The sequence below is a fragment of the Neovison vison genome, chromosome 8 (assembly GCF_020171115.1).
Source record: "Neovison vison isolate M4711 chromosome 8, ASM_NN_V1, whole genome shotgun sequence".
Classification (NCBI taxonomy): Eukaryota; Metazoa; Chordata; class Mammalia; order Carnivora; family Mustelidae; genus Neogale; species Neogale vison.
In genome coordinates, this window is record NC_058098.1 from 20,700,413 (window position 1) to 20,715,858 (window position 15,446).

The window sequence follows — 15,446 nt, forward strand, 5'->3', positions numbered from 1 at the left end:
GTGTCTTTCTCATCTTTGCAGAAGTCCTTTGTGACAACAGAAGCACACATGGTAACATGAGTCCTCTACATCCGCATGTCTTTGAACTTGGAGGGAGGGCTCAGTGGCCGCAGACTGTGAACAGCATGTGGTCACTCGGCGCCCCGCAGCTGACCCACTCCTGCCCCACGGGTCACCTCCCAGGGTGATGGAGGACGCCCGCCTTACGGCCACGGTAGCCTGCACATGGGGACTGCAGCAACCTGCATACCCAGGCCTGCTGGTTTGAGCCTCCATGGCCTCCATCACATTGTGAATGTCAAAAAGCAGGTGTCTGTTTGATGACTGTGTGGACAGCGGGAACTTCGGGGGACCCTGGCTCTCTGGATGAGACCACCCATAAAAGGCTGGCAGAGAAGACCCTGGACTCCTTAGGAGAGTTTGTTGAAGACCTCGTGGAAAAACCTTACACATTCAAAGACTGTGAGGTCTTGTCTGGGAGTGGTGTTTTAACAGTTAAACTGGGTGGAGATCCAGGAACCTATGGGATCAATGAGCAGACCCCAAACAAGCAAATCTGGTTATGTTCACTTTGGCGGGGTCGGGGGGCTAGACTTAGGACTGGATGGGGAAGAACTTGGTGTACTCCCACCACGATGTGTCTGTCCCTCCAGCATCTGTGGCCTCTGGGCTGACTAAGGCCTTAAAAACCAAATGGGACTGATCTTCTCTGGCCTCTTCTGGAAAAGGCACTTGATGCCCAAGCCCAATTCCAAAGACATCAAAAGCTATAAAGCCAAGACCCTGGGCTTTCTTCTGCAGCTAAGTGTCTGGTTTTTTCCATTCCCGATTTTGAAGACAGTTGTCTGCTGTGTCTCAGCTCTGTGAAAAGAATGTGTTGCCTGCCACCCTCCCCCAAATTCAGATTTTTAATTTCCATAGTCTTTTTAAAAAATTTATTGTCTAATTTCTTCCTTCACAGGATATCCCTTCTCTTTGATAATGTCCATATATGCATACATTTATGTATAACATTACAACAAAGAAAAATAAGAAGGAGAAATATCAGAAGGAGAAATGATTTGATTTCACTATCCATTCTTTGAAGGACTGAACTGCAAAAAATCACATAAAGGGCAGCTGGCCAACTTCACCTCACTGTCTGCAAATGAGACTCATTCAAGAGTTGCCTATGAATGTTAAAACAACAATAACAAAAACTTGACCTTGGAGTTGGTTTCACATCAGCACGCTCAGGGTGCAGATCTGCCCTGTCTGAATGACTGCAGAGTATTCCATTATGTGGATTCATGGTTTGTGTGACAGGTCATCTCTTGATGGACATTTAGATTAGTTCTGTTCTTGCTGTGACAAACTATACTACCGATTGTATCATTGTGCAAAGGGATTTGTGGGCCGTGTGACTACGTCTGTGGGAATTCTCTTACAAGCACATACTTTGGCTGCTGGGGTCTTTGCAAGTTTTGCTAGATTGTTACTATGTTCCCTCTAACCAAGTTAAACTCATTCACAACTGTCTTTCATTTGGGGACTGGCTGTTGGCTTCGCCTCTGAAACCAGAGCCAGGAACCACAACCCACTTCTCATTTGTGGCTTATCTCTGGCCTATTTCCCGCCCACATGGACCACCTTTTTAAAAAATCACTTTTCTTCCCCTCTAAAAGTCAAAAACCACACGCTAAAATATATGCACTGTGTGGAAAGAGGGTCTTCTTATCTTTTTTAATTTTTTAAAAATATATTTATTTATTTGTTTATTTGACAGACAGAAATCGCAAGTAGGCAGAGAGAGGGGGAAGCAGGCTCCCTGCTGAGCAGAGAGCCTGATGCAGGACTTGATCCCAGGACCCTGAGATCATGACCTAAACTGAAAGCAGAGGGTTTAACCCACTGAGCCACCCAGGCATCCTGGAGAGGGTCTTCCTTATCTTATTTACAGCTGTATACCTTCCTCCTAACACACTCTCTGATCTATAAGAGGCACTCGGTAAATAATGGACGAATGAATGAATGAGTTGAGAGGCTGAATTAGACCTTGACTTTTCATCTTGCACACTCACGTGGACCAAATGAAGAAGCATTATGTAGGAAAGCCGATGGTTGCCTGACTCGAAGCCATCTTCCTTCGAGCAAACCTTGGGTTTTGTTCCTGTCCAGTCCTCCTCCATGTCATTCTAGTAGATTCTGTCTTGTCTAAGTCAGTCATACCATTCCTTTGCCAGTGACCAGCTTAGAAAATGCATGTGATCCCCTCCTGGCCATGGAGAGGTGTTGAAGTCCCCTGATGAAGGTTTCCTCACTGACATAAGCTGCATGAGGAGTCATAGTCCTCTGCTGCTGGAGGTTGTCATGTAGGTATGTGATACCTGGACCTGTGGCAGCCACCTTGGGGTAGTGAGAGGAGCCAGCCCAGGGTAAACCGACACGTTGATGAGGGCAAAGCCAAAACAGAAAGAAGCTATCCTTTTGGTTAAACACAGAGCCACCGAATGGGCCAAGTCCAGATGGCCAAACCCGAAACTGCTGACTGTGGTATTTGCTATTACATGAGACAATAATTCATTACCATGTTCTCTAACTTGCAGCCAAAAAGCATCCTAAATGAAATCTGTTCCCTTGATAAGTTACAAAACTCACATGACTGAAGTGCATTTATAATGCAGATGAGGGACACTGGAAATTCCAGAAGCCTTGCATATCTTGAATTTGTTTTGCCTAACCAACAGGGGGAAGACTCAAATGAGTATATATATGTGTTGCCCAAAATATGGTAGTAGAGGCAAGCACAAAGGGAATAAAAGATTTGTTTCCTTTTCATCAAAGGTGAGCCATTTCAACATTTTCAGATAGACCTTTCCAATATCCTTTCTCTGTTTCCTTACATATGATGTTAATGTAGATAATAGTAAAATATAATGGCAATTATCTAGGTTTTTTTTTTCTTTTTGTTTGTTTGCTTTTTTATGAAGCATAAACATTTTTCTCTCTGTGGTCAGAGAGCCCTCAATAATGTGATTTTTGATTGTTGCATGCATTTTGGGGAATAGCTCTGCTGGATTTCCTGTTGCAGCTTGGGAGGTCCAGTTACTTCATCTTCTCCCTCTCTGGTTGCCAAGGGTCTAAAGGGTGGAGACCAAATATTGTGGCCAGCCCGAGTTTCTCAGTGGAGTCCTTTAGTCACTGTTGGTACAAATCACCCCAAGAAGACCTTAAAATGCAAGCCCCACACTAAAGCAAACGCTCAGGGCAGCCCTGAGGTAATTATGATGCACGCTGAAGAGTAAGAAACATAGAACTCAGCTTCCATCACTTTCCAGGCAAAACCTGCCCTCTCACAAATTGAGTTGGGGTACCTCCTCCTCTCCATTTGGGCGGGTGAGATTTTACACCACCATCTGCCCCTCCTAGCTTGCACTAGAGTCTCTGCCACTCCCCTCATCAGCAGTTCTCCACCTTGGGAACTTTCAGCCGTCAAACTCTTTTCTATTACCACAATTCTGAGAACCCTTTCCTGCTTCTCTGCAAATTCCACCTGTGGGCCCCAGGACCTTAGTTGACTAGAACTCTAGAACTGTCAAGACAAAGTCTGATGCCTTTCACATAACAACCATCCATATATTCTCACCCATATATTCTTCTCTTTTTTCATCCCATACAAATGCTTGGTGCCCCTACCAGGTACACGCTAGAGTAAAGGTGTGATGGGGAGTGAGACTTGTCCCAAGGCTGGCTGCTATTCAGCTCTCAGGTTCCCGCTTATGGTGTCCCCCTCTCAGTGAGGCTTCCCTGGGCAACTCTACCTTCATGGGCCCTACCCCCGTGCCACCATCATCATGCTCTACCTCTGCCTCAGTGACCTCTTCATTCCTTAATTGGTTGCACCTTCCACTCTTGAAGGATATTTTCGCTGGATATAGAATAGTTGTTCTTTTCAACACTCTAAAGAAGTTACACTTTCACGGTCTCCACAGCTGTCAATGGAGTCATGGAGTCCGTGAGTCATGGATCTGTCATGGTGTCTGTGAATCATGGATCCTTCAAATCACTGTTCCCTTATTGTGACATTTTTCTCTGACTTCTCTCAAAACTTTTCCCTAATCTTTGGTTTTTAGCAGTTGTATTATGACGTACATAAGTGTGGTTTTCTTCATATTTATCTTACTTGGGTTTAGTTGAACTTCTCGAACCTGCAATTTTATACCTTTCACTAACTTAAGACACTTTTGAATTACGGCCATTGTTAAAATTTTTACAATTTTAATTAAAAATTTAAAATTTTTTTGGCCTTATTCATTCTCTTTTCTCTTTCTAGACCTACAATTCCATCTATGTCGGGTCTTTTGATATTGTTCCATCAGTTCCTGAGGCTCAATTCATTGTTTTTTCAAACTTTTCTCTCTCTCTGTTGTTTAGACTGAAAATTTTCTCTTGAGGTTGCTTACTTTTTTTTTTAACCACTTTCAATCTACTCTTTTTTTTATTAAAGATTTTTTTTTAAATTTGATAGACAGAGAGAGATCACAAGTAGTCAGAGAGGCAGGCAGAGAGAGAGGGGGAAGCAGGCTCCCCGCTGAGCAGAGCCCGATGTGGGGCTCGATCCCAGGACCCTGAGATCATGACCTGAGCTGAAGGCAGAGGCTTAAACCACTGAGCCACCCAGGCACCCTTCAATCTACTTTTTTTTTTATATTTTTATTTATTTATTTGACAGAGATCACAAGTAGGCAGAGCAGCAGGCAGAGAGAGAGAGAGAGAGAGAGAGGAGGAAGCAGGCTCCCTGCTGAGCAGAGAGCCCGATGCGGGACTCGATCCCAGGACCACGGGATCATGACCTGAGCCGAAGGCAGCGGCTTTAACCCACTGAACCACCCAGGCGCCCCCTCAATCTACTCTTAAATCCAGCTTGTGAACTTTAAAATTTGAGACATTGTAAGTTTTCAGCTCTTGGATTTTCATTTGGTTCTTTTTTAAAGTTTCAGTATTTCTGCTGAGATGTCCTATTTGTTTGTGCATCATGAGCATATTTTCCTTGTGTCCTTAAGCATGGTTAGAGGAGGTCTTTAAAAAAAACAAAACCCTTGTCTGCTAATTCCAACACTTGGATCCTCTAGGTGTTGGTCTCTTTTGGTTGTCTTTTTTTTTTTTTTTTTTTTTTTTTGAGGATGGTCATGTTTTTCTGCTTTTTGCACATTGAATAATTTAGGATGTACTCTAGGCATTGTGAATGGTATGAAAGCTTTAGATTCTGTTATGTTCTTCTGTAGAATATTGCCTGCCTTTCTTTCTTCCTTTCTGATTGTATTAATGGGGGCAGTTGTAGTCCTTACCCTTTTGGAGTATAGAGTCTAGCAGAGAAGATGAATATGAAACAAATAATTACATGGTTAGAAAAAGGAAACTGGAATTAAAAATTTAATTAAGGATGTCTATCATTACTATGTGTAGCCATGGCACAAAGTGCTTGACAAACTTCATTTTATTTAATCCTCATTATTTCCTTCTAAAGTGAGTGTGTTAGTTTCGTTTAGGGAGGCTGGGAGGCTGGGAACAAGAAATGCTAGTAGTGGAGAGAGTCCTCTGATGTGCAGAGATACCTGTTTTGTTACCACTTCAGTGTGGGATCCAGAGAAAGCTTATCCCCTCTACAAATGTTTGTTTTCCTTTTATAAAAACTGGACAAATATAGTGACCTCCCAGGGTTGTGGCAGATGAAGGAGGTGCAAGTGTTGAACCCCAGAGAAAGAGACTTTGGAACTTAAGAAATGCAAAGAAGGGTGGTGGCATGGGATCTCCCTTGGTTGGTTTCCCCTGCAAACTATCATGGTTGTGAGGAAATAATTGCTTGGATGTGTTTACATGGCATGGCACAGGTCCTCCTTGGTGGAATGGTTGGGGCTTTTCCCTCTCACTGCCTTGCTGACCAAAGAAGGGATATTTGAGAGGGGTGTTTACTCTTCCTTCCAGCAGTACTGGAAGTCAACCAGGGAGATGTAGAAACACAGTGGATGAGAGGCAGCTGCAGGACAAGAGAGCTGGAACAGGAATTGCAAGTCAGGCACCTGCTTTTCCAGGAACTTCTTATGAATTTATCTGGTTCATTGGAGCTGGGGATGGTCAGAGAAATAAATGACACCATGAAATGTTCCAATGTCAGAATTATTGGGATCCTTGAGAGGGTGGAGAGAGAGAGGACTAGAAGATATATTTGACCAAATCATAGCCAAGAACTTCCCCAATCTGTTGAATGAAACAAGCAATCATGTCTTAGAGGCAGAGGGAACACCCTCCCACCCAAGATCAATGAGGGCAGATCAACTCATAGGCTTATAATAGTAAAACTTGGAAATCTTAGGACCAAGGAAACCTTTTTAAGGTCAGTTAGGGGGAAGAGATTCCTTAAGTACAGAGGGAGGAACATCAGAATAGCATCAGACCTGTCCACAGAGACCTGGCAAGCCAGAAAGGACTGGCAAGACATATTCAGTATATTAAATGAGAAGAATATGCATCCAAGAATTCTTTTTTTTTTTAAAGATTGTATTTATTTATTTGACAGAGAGAAATCACAAGTAGATGGAGAGGCAGGCATAGAGAGAGAGAGAGGGAAGCAGGCTCCCTGCTGAGCAGAGAGCCCGATGCGGGACTCGATCTCAGGACCCTGAGATCATGACCTGAGCCAAAGGCAGCGGCTTAACCCACTGAGCCACCCAGGCGCCCCAACATCCAAGAATTCTTTATCCAGCAAGGCTGACACTCAGAATAGATGGAGAGATAAGAAACTTCCAGGACCTACAGAGACTGAAAGAATACGTGACCACTAAGTCAGCCCTGCAAGAAATATTAAGGGGGAGGTTATATAAAAGTAGAAAGACCCCAAGAGTGATACAGAATAGAGATATACAAAGATAATCCATAGAAACAAGGACTTCACAGGCAACATGATCACAATAAAATCTTATCTGTCAATAATCACTCTCAATGTGAACAGCCTAAAACCTTCCATAAAACAGCACAGGGTTGCAGATTGGATAGAAAGACAGAACCCATCCATATGCTGTCTACAAAAGACTCATTTATACCTATAGATACATCCAGACTGAAAGTGAATGGATGGAGGACCATCTTTCATGCCAAGGTACCGCAAAAGAAAGCTGGGGTAACAGTTCTCATATCAGATAAATTAGATTTTAAGCTAAAGACTGTAGTCAGAGATACAGAAGGATGCTATAACATTCTCCAAGGGTCTATCCAACAAGAAGATGTAACGACTATCAATATCCATGCCTCCAACATGGGAGCAGCTAACTGCATAAGCCAATTGTTAACCAAAATAAAAAGACACATTGATAATAATACCTTAATTATAGGAGACCTTAACATTCCATTCTCAGCAACAGACAGATCAGCTAAATGGAAAATCAACAGAGAAAGAAGAGCTTTGAATGACGCACTGGATCAGATGGACCTCATAGGTATATACAGAACATTTCACCCTAAAACAACAGAATACTCATTCTTCTCAAGTGTGCATGGAACTTTCTCCAGAATAGACTACATACAGGGTCACAATTCAGGTCTCAACTGACACCAAAAGATTGAGATTATTCACTGCATATTCTCAGACCAAAATGCTTTGAAACTGGAACTAAAGCACAAGAAAAAGTTTGGAACAAGTTCAAACACCTGAAAGCTAAAGACCATCCTGCTCAAGAATGTTTGGGTCAACCAGGAAATCAAAGAACTTGGTCAATTCATGGAAATCAATGAGAATGAAGACACATTGATCCAAAACCTTTGGGATACAGCAAAGATGGTCCTGAGGGGGAAATACATAACCATCCAAGCCTCACTAAAAAAAAAAAAAAAAAAAATCCTGAATACACAAACTATCTTTACACCTTAAAGACCAGGAGAATCAACAACAAATTAAAACTAACCCACACATGAGAAGGGAAGGAAAATAAGATTAGAGCAGAGATCAATGAATTAGAAACCAGAAACACAGTAGAACACATTAAAGAAACTAGAAGCTGGTTCTTTGAAAGAATTAATAGGATTGATAAACCACTGGCCAGACTTATCCAAAAGAAAAGAGAAACAACCCAAGTTAATAAAACTATGAGTGAAAGGTGAGAGATCATGACTAACACCAAGGAAATAAATACAATTATCAGAAATTATTATCAACAGCTATATGACAATAAATTAAGCAACCTGAAAGAAATGGATGCATTCCTGGAAACCTATAAACCACCAAGACTGAAACAGGAAGAAATTGACAATTTGAATAGACCCATAACCAGTAATGAGATTGAGGCAGTGACCAAAACTCTCCCAGAAAACAAGAGCCCAGGACGTGATGGATTCCCTGGGGAATTCTACCAAACATTCAAAGAAGAAATAATACCTATTTTCCTGAAGCTGTTTCAAAAAAAGAGAAACAGAAGGAAAACTTCCAAGCTCTTTCTATGAGTCCAGTATTACCTTACTCCCAAAACCATGCAAAGACCCTGTCAAAAAGGAAAATTTCAGACCAATATCCCTGATGAATATGGATGCCAAAGTTCTCAACAAGATCCTAGCTAATGGGATCCAAGAATACATTAAAAGTATATCTATCGGGGCGCCTGGGTGGCTCAGTGGGTTAAGGATGCCTTTGGCTCAGGTCATGATCTCAGGGTCCTGGGATCGAGTCCCGCATCGGGCTCTCTGCTCAGCAGGGAGCTTGCTTCCTCCTCTCTCTCTGCCTGCCTCTCTGCCTACTTGTGATCTCTCTCTGTCAAATAAATAAATAAAATCTTTAAAAAAAAAAAAGGATATCTATCATGGCCAGGTGGGATTTATCCCTAGGATGCAAGAGTGGTTCAACTTTCACAAATCAATGTGATAGAACACATAAGTAAGAGAAGAGACAAGAACTACATGGTTCTCTCAACTGATGCAGAAAAAGCATTTGACAAAATACAGCATCCCTTCCTGATTAAAACTCCACAGAGTATAGAGATAGAGGGAACACTCCTCAACTACATGAAATTCATCTATGAAAAACCCACAGCGATTATCATCCTCAATGGAGAAAAGCTGAGAGCCTTTCTATTGAGATCAGAAACATGACAAAGATGTCCACTCTCACATTATTGTTCAACATGATACTAGGAGTCCTAGCAACCGCTATCAGACAGTAAAAAGAAATAAAATGTATTCAAACTGGCAAAGAAGAAGTCAAACTGTCTCTCTTCACAGATGATATGATACTGTATGTGGAAATTCCAAAAATCTCCATCCCCAAATTATTAGAACTCATATTGCAATTCAGTAATGTGGCAGGATACAAAATCATTGCACAGAAATCAGTTGCTTTCTTATACTAACAGTGAAACTGTGGAAAGAGAAATTAGAGAATCAATTCCATTTACAATAGCACCAAAAACCATAAGAAAACTTGGATTAAACCTAAACAAAGAGGTAAAGGATCTATACTCTAGGAAATACACAACACTCATGAAAGAGATGGAAGAAGACACAAAAAGATGGAAAAACATTCCATAGTCATGGATTCGAAGAATAAATATTGTTAAAATGTCCATGCTGCCCAGACCAATCTATAATTTCAATGCCATCCCAATCAAAATACTAATGGTGTTTTTCAAAATGCTGGAACAAACAATCCTAAAATTTGTATAAAACCAGAAAAGGCCCCGAACTGCCAAGGAAATGTTGAAAAAGAAAAACAAATCTGGTAGCATCACGTTGCCTGATTTCAAGTTAAATTACAAAGCCACGATTACCAACACAGTATGGTACTGGCACAAAAACGGACACATAGACCAATGGAACAGAATAGAGAACCCAGATATGGACTCTCAACTCTATGGTCAATTGATCTTCAACAAAGCAGGAAAAAATATCCAGTGGAAAATAGACAGTCTCTTCAATAAATGGTGCTGGGAAAATTGGACTGCTATATACAGAGGAATTAAACTGGACCATTATCTCACATCATACACAAAGATAAACTCTAAATGGATGAAAGACCTCAACATGAGACAGGAATCCACCAAAATCCTAGAGGAGAACATAGGCAGTAACCTCTTCGACACTGGTCACAGCAACTTCTTTCAAGACACATCTCCAAAGGCAAGGGAAACAAAAGCAAAAATGAGTTTTTGGGACTTCATCAAGATAAAAAGCTTCTGCACAGCAAAGGAAACAGTCAGCAAAACAAAGAGGCAACCCACAGAATGGGAGAAGATATTTACAAATGACGCTACAGACAAAGGGCTGATACCCAAGATCTATAAAGAATATCTCAAAGTCAACACCCAAAAACAGATAATCAAGTCAAGAAATGGGCAGAAGACATGAGCAGAACTTCTCTAAAGAAGACATACAAATGACTAACACACACATGGAAAAATGTTCATCATCTTTAATCATCAGGAAAATTAAAATCAAAACCCATTGCGATACCACCTTACACCAGTTAGAATGGCAAATATTAACAAGGCAAGAAACAACAGATATTGGTGTAGTTGTGGAGAAAGGGGAACCCTCTTACACCATTGGTGGGAATGCAAATTGGTGCAGTCCCTTTGGAAAACATTATGGAGGTTACTCAAAAAATTAAAAATAGAGCTACTCTCTGATCCAGCATTTGCACTGCTGAGTATTTACCCCAAAGACACAGATGTAGTAAAAAGAGGGGCACGTGCACCCCAATGTTCATAGCAGCAATGGGCACAGTCACCAAACTATGGAAAGAGCAAAGATGCCCTTCAACAGACAAATGGATAAAGAAGATGTGGTCCACATACACAGTGGAATATTACTCAGCTATCAGGAAGGATGAATACCCAACTTTTGCATCAACACTTTATGCTGAGTGAAATAAGTCAAGCAGAGAAACTCAATTATCATATGATTTCACTTTATTTGTAGGACATAAGGAATAGCATGGAGGACATTAGAAGAAGAAAGGGGAAAATGAAGGCAGAGAAAACGGAGTGGGAGATGAACCATAAGAAACAATGGACTTTGGGAAACAAACTGAGAGTTTTAGAGTGGAGGGTTGGGGAGATTGGTGATCCTTGTCATGGGTATTAAGGAGGACACAGATTGCATGGAGCACTGAGTGTTATACGCAAACAATGAATCATGGAACACCACATCAAAAATGAATGACGTACTGTATGGTGACTAGCATAACACAATTTAAAAAAAGGAAATAAGATCTTTGCAGATGTATTAAGGTAAGGGTAGAGAAGACATCATACTGGACTAGGTTGGGATTTAAATCCAATGGGAATATCCGTGTGAGAATTAGAGAAGACACGCAGAGAGACACACAGGGAGAAGGCCACATGGAGACAGGGACAGAGACTGGACAGATGCTGTCACAAGCCAAGGAGTGCCAGGAGCCAACAGAAGCTGGAAAAGGCAAGTTAGGATCCCCTCCCCCCCAGAGACTTTGGAGGGATCCAAGCCCTGCTGACACCTTGACTTCAGACTTCTGGCTTCCAGAACTGGGAGAGAATCAATTTCTGTCCTCATAAGTCACAAAGTTTGTGGTCATTTGTCATAACAGCTCTAGGAAGCTAATATAAAGGACAATGTGCTCATATTGTTTAAGTTACTTTGACCCATTTGTTTCACTGCCAAGAAATTATTGTAAGGATATTCTCTTACATCTCTGCCAACACATGTGCACGAGGAGACACGTGTGGGAAATGGGGTGGAAATTTGCATGTTACAATTCAACTGCAAAAGAATATAACTTTCTGTTTTGGTTTCTAACTTGTGTAGGGTGGTATGTCAATGTGATTTTGATTTGAGTTTCCCTGATGACTAAAGATGATGAACACCTTTTCATGTGTCTGTTAGCCATTTGTATGTCTTCTTTAGAAAAGTGTCTGTTCATGTCTTCTGCCCATTTTTTGACATGATTATGTCTTTTGTGTGTGTTGGGTTTGAGGAGTTCTTTATAGATCCTGGATATCAGCCCTTTGTCTTTAGTGTCACTTACAAATATCTACATATAGGGGATTGTTGACAACTGGGGAATCTTGGTGAAATGTAGATATGAGATTTTTGTTCTATTTTCCACAGGTTTTGTGTGACTTTTAAGTTATTTCAAAATAAAAAGCTTCCAAAATATGAAGTTACATATTCATTGACATTCTACTATAGGAGAGAGCAGTTTCTTCCTATTTGCTTACTTATCTATTTATATTCATGAATATTCAGTGGGTTATAATTCATTAACATTGTTAATTATTTTGATGCTCAAATTATTTCAGATGTGTCCAATGGAAGGCCATTGAAGCTGGCTTGTATGTCCTTCCAATGAGTCTCTATCATTGTTTGAACACATCCTTACTTTATGGTGCAAGAAGATAATTCACTTTCATTTAAACTCCTCCTTCTTGGGGCGCCTGGGTGGCTCAGTGGGTTAAAGCCTCTGCTTTCAGCTCAGGTCATGATCCCAGTGTCCTGAGATCGAACTCTGCATCGGGCTCTCTGCTCAGCGGGGAGCCTGCTTCCTCCTCTCTCTCTGCCTGCCTCTCTGCCTACTTGTGATCTCTGTCTGTCAAATAAATAAATAAAATATTAAAAAATAAATAAATAAACTCCTCCTGCCCCAGCCTTGGTATCAGCCCTTTCTCCAAGGAGCCTGGCTCCTTTCAGTGGAGAATGGTATTTAGAAATGGGGATCTGGATAGTAGATGTGCTCATTGCTCCCCAAAAGGTGTAAATCCAGATATAATAGATGTACACAGAGATGCCTAGGGGTATTTTCTTTTTTGCTACAAACTCAACTCTGAATTAGACCAGCCTCTAAATCTCACTAATAATTTACAGAAAGTGCAGGGGAAGGGATACGTGTTCAATGACCCCATAGAAATGCAGTTAGAGAAATGAAAAATGGGAAATTCTAAGGACAAATGATCTGTTTTCTTCAACCAAAAGATGAGAAAGGGAAAGAGCAGATGTAGGGGGCTCTTAGAAGCTTAGGAGCCCTGGAAGATTCTGGATCCTGGATGTGTGGATCCTGGTACACACCAACTGAGTAGGAAACATTTATGAGACAATTAGGAAATGTGGTATTTGATGATATTAGTGATTTAGTATTAACTTTTTTTTTTTTTTTAGAAAGAGACAGTGAGAGCATGCATGTGCTAGCAAGGTAGTGGTGGGGGAGAGGCAGAGGCAGAGGGTGAGAGACTCTTAAGCAGCATCTATGTTCAATGTGGAGCCCTGATCTCATGACCTTGAGATCATGACCTGAGCTGAAATCAAGAGTCAGATGCTTAACCGACTAAGCCACCCAGGTGCCCCAATTTACTATTAACTTTCAAGGTGTGATAATGGTATTGTGGTTATGTAAACATTGCTTACTTTGTTAGAGGCCCACATTGACTGACTTATGGATGAATGTCCACGATGTCCAGGATCTGCTTTACGATAACCCACTTAAGCATCTGACTCTTGATTTTGGCTCAGTTTAGGATCCCAGAGAAGTGAAATTGAGCCCCGTGTTGGGCTCTGTACTTAGTGTGGGGTCTATTTGGAATTCTCTTTCTCCCTTTCCCTTGCCTCTCCCCCCTGCTCGTGCACACACATGGGCTCTCTCTCTAAATAAAACCTTGAAAAAATAATAACCCAGGTGGCACAGTCACTTGAGTGTCCAACTCTTGGTTTCAGCTCAGGTCATGGTCTCAGGGTTGTGGGATTGGGCTCTGTATTCAGCAGAGTCGTCTTGAGATTCTTTCTCTCCTTCTGCCCCTCCCCACTGCTCTCCCTCTCTCTCAAATAAAATAAATAAAATCTTAAAAAAAATAATCCAGTGGCAGCGGTGGGGAGTGGGCAGGAATTTGAGAAAATCACAGGGGCCACAAATTAGTTGCTCAAGCTGAGTAATGTGTTCCTGAGAGTTTATTTTAATATTCTCTCTAAATTTTTCTGAAATTTTTCATGATAACAAAGTTTTTTTTTTTTAAGTTTTCCAGATATCTGCTCAATTCTTGGCTTATAGCTTAAATATGTCAGTGTCTCAACAGGAAATGGAGGACACATTTATGTTAGGACAATTTGACAAGGGTTTGTTTATGAAGGGACTGTTTTCCAAGGGAAGGGCAAGGTATAGAGGAGCCACAAGGGACAGTACAGGAACGTGGAGTTAGGGACCGCTGAGCTGTTATAGCTCAGGAACAGCCAGAGAAGGGAGGATGAAGAAGAGAGTTGTAGAGAGGCCTCTTGTGGAGGACACCCCGGTCATCTTCCTCTCTCCCAGACCCTGCCAGACCCCCCTTGGAAGCCAGAGGGTAAGGGGCCCGTTGGTGTGGTCCTCACAGAACGGCCCCCTGGGCACAGAGCCCAATGGAAGGGCGAGTGTGCATCCGTAAGGGCCAAGAGGAAATTAGGGGCTTGAAGTAAAGTCCTTTACTGAGTTAGTTGCCTGGACTCACAATGTCTTTCTTCTCTAAACTCATAGCAGTTGGGTTTCAGCCCTACCATTGCACTGACCCCATTCTCCCTGAAGTTCCCTTCTTCATTCTGTGCCCGTGGTCAGTTCTCATCCTCCATCTGAACCAATCTCTCAGTAGCATTCCACCATGGATCCTTTCTTCCTTGAAACATTTGCCTGCCTGGCTTCTGGGACATAACTTCTTCTGCACTCTCTCCTACCTCTCTTACCATTTCTTCAGAAGGCCCTTTGCTTATAACTGTTCCTCTTCCCAACTTCTAAGTGTTGGAGTGTTCTGGGCTCCGGCCTGGGCCTTCCTCTCTTTTCTGGTTCCTGGATAGCCTCATCTAGTCGCTTGGCTTTAAATAGCTTCTATATGTCTAAGGCTCATGTTCTATTGCCAACTTCTACCTGTCTCCTAGGTTCCAGAATCACAGCACCAAATTTCTACTCAGTATCTCCGTGTGGGTGTCTGGTAGGCATCTCAAAGAGCTCCTTCACATGTCTGCTCAGTAATTAAGCCACATACTTAAGGATCTCCTTCCCATCAGACCCAACTGCAATTTATTAGCAAGTCCTGACAGTGCTAGTGTCCAGAATGGGACCACACTTTGTCATTACATGGCTCGTCCAGGTTACCCCTATGTCTCTTCCAGGACCATAGCAAAGAACTTCTTACCTAGTCTCCCTGATTCCATTCTTGCTTCATTATAGTCTGTTTGCCACATCTCGGCCAGAGCAATCCTTTAAAAAAAAAAAAAAAAGAATCTGATTACATCACTTCCTTGTTAAAGATACTTTGATGACCCCATATCTCTTAGGACAAAACCTAAACCCTACAAGGTCTGACTCTGTCCCAGGGAGAGAGGTTGGCTCTGTTTGGAGACTTGTTACCACAGTCCATTACCCAAGACATGCTCCAATTCCTTCATTTCTCTATCTTCTCAGTGAAGGAACATGTGAAGCTTGTGGGAAAGGGGCC

The 15,446-nt window shown here is 41.8% G+C and overlaps 1 pseudogene; it reads left to right on the plus strand.

Moving 5' to 3' along the window:
* The first annotated feature begins 225 nt into the window (after positions 1 to 225).
* On the plus strand, positions 226 to 736 carry LOC122915360 (annotated as a pseudogene).
* Positions 737 to 15,446: the final 14,710 nt, after the last annotated feature.